The sequence below is a fragment of the Osmerus eperlanus genome, unplaced genomic scaffold (genome assembly GCF_963692335.1).
Source record: "Osmerus eperlanus unplaced genomic scaffold, fOsmEpe2.1 SCAFFOLD_812, whole genome shotgun sequence".
NCBI classification, from domain to species: Eukaryota; Metazoa; Chordata; class Actinopteri; order Osmeriformes; family Osmeridae; genus Osmerus; species Osmerus eperlanus.
Window position 1 is genome coordinate 10,340 of NW_026911682.1, and position 2,219 is coordinate 12,558.

General features: G+C 50.8%; 1 long non-coding RNA gene across 1 annotated transcript; it reads right to left on the reverse strand.

Annotated features, from left to right (window-relative positions):
- Nucleotides 1-432: 432 nt before the first annotated feature.
- LOC134016448 (uncharacterized) lies at nt 433-1,180 on the reverse strand. The gene is made up of 2 exons (XR_009929520.1): nt 1,059-1,180; nt 433-795 (listed from the first exon to the last, which is right to left on the reverse strand). It is a non-coding gene; the product is annotated as an uncharacterized LOC134016448 (long non-coding RNA).
- Between the last annotated feature and the right edge of the window lie 1,039 nt (nt 1,181-2,219).

Below are 2,219 nucleotides of genomic sequence, written 5' to 3' on the forward strand. Positions count from 1 at the left end.
GGATGTATAGGGCTCGGCAAAAACCACATTAACAAGTCTGTGGATCCAACACCAACAGTGTATATAACATCCACCCCCCCCCCCCCACTGTGTGTGATAGTGTGTGTGTTAATGAGTGGGTCTTGAATTCATGTGTGTGTGTATATATGCAATGTGTGTGTGTGTGTGAAGGATGCATGTGTGTGTGCTCCAGTGTTCATTGTGCGCCGGCTGTGTCTCTACCCAGAAGTAGCTTAGTGGCCAGGTCTATATAAACATAAACACACACACAGGAGCCTAAGTCAGACCTGACCACCATGAAGAGCTCATTATGCTGTACCTCAAAACTTCATTCACAACCAGACAGGCTAATCACTGACTAGACTAGGCAGACACACACACACACACACTCACACACACAAACCCTCATCCACACACACACACGAGCAAAGCTCGAAAATATGACTTGTTTTTATTAGCCAATCTTAAGTGATTACAGAAGGTCTGTGTGAGCAAGAGCCAACTCGACTTTGACTAATGACACACACGCACACACACGCACGCACACACACACGCACGCACGCACGCACACACACACACGCGCACACACACACACACTTAACCAAACGTCAACTAGACAGTTTGGGTGATTGATTGTTTCATCCAGCTCTCTGCATTGTGTGCTGGGCGTGCCGGCGTTGCTAGGTGAGGTTGCTAGCTGCGGTCCATCTCGGCGCGACACTCCTCCAACTTCCTGGTGAGGTCAGAGGTCAGGGGGTGCTGGTTGCCGTGGGTGACTTTCATGATGTCATAAGCCTGGGGCAGAGGGGAGAGGAGTGTTGATGTGGAAAACCAAATCTATGATGTATGAATCTCACACACACTCACCCCCCCCCCTCCCCTCCCCCTCCCACCACACTCCCCCCCCCTCCCCTCCACCTCCCCCTCCCACACACTCACCCCCCCCCACCCACCCCTCCCCTCCCCCCCCTTCCCACACACTCAGCCCCCCCCCCCTCCTTCCCCTCCCCCTCCCACACACTCACCCCCCCACCCACCCCCCCCTCCCCCCCACACACCTGTCTGAAAGAGTGAGCAGCTCCTCCAGCTGGACCAGGAAGTGCTGCAGCTTGGCCACTCTCATCAGCTGGACGGTATGGGCAGGGTGGGGGTCTGGGTAGTACTGTCTGGAGGGGGGGAGGGAGAGGGAGGGGGAAAGAGAGGGGGAGAGATAGAGGGAGAGAGAGAGAGAGAGTAATATCAGTGACATTCTGGAGAGAAGCAGATCTATCAGTGTTTTGAGGATGTGAAGGATGAGGAGAAGGGAAAAGGAGGAGGATGAAGGCAATGAGAAGGAGGACGTCCTAATATTTACCAACATTGCGTCCAGACCTCTGAACCCTCATTATTCAGTGGCTGGAAAGCTCTAATGTGCACATGTCAAAACCCATTTCTCAACATGTGTGTATGTGTATATGTGTGTGTGTGTATATTTGTGTGTGTGTGTGTTAATGTACCAACGCAAGTAGGCCATAAAACAAAGCCTCTAGGTTAACACATTCTACACACACACACACACACACACACATGCCTGTACACACACACACACACACACACACATGCCTGTACACACACACACACACACACGTACGCACATCCCTCAGGGTTCAGCACATGCCTGGTCTGATCAATAATCAATAATTAGAAGAGGCCATGCATCCCAAGAGAGAGTCAATATCCCGACCGGCCTCATCGATACGCCTGATCCGCTCCCCCCCCTCACAGGACAGGCTGTGCACAGGGTCTGAGGAGCACATCTGTGTGCGTCTCAATGTGTCTGTGTGTCTAATTAGGTGAGTGTGTATGGGTGTGTAACCGTGTGTGTCTAATTGGATGGGTGTATGTATGACTGTGTTTGTGTGTCTGATTGGGTGTGTGCGTCTTTGTGTGAAACTGTTGTTTGCGTGTCTAATTGTGTGTGTGTGTTTGTGTGTGTGTTCCCCATGGCATTCAGGGGCAGTTTGTCCATAGTTCATGTTCTTAGTGTACAGGCTGATCTCAGATCTAACCAGACTGGACAGGTGTAATCCTGGGCTTCTCTATAAGAGCTGTCAGCAATCCATTCATGTCAGATCTGTGATTTCTCCTAGGAAAACAAAATACGTCGCATTCTTTGAGACTTCAAACCAGGAACAAGCTTAAATATTTGCGTCCTTTTGAAAACAGGACAGACACACGCA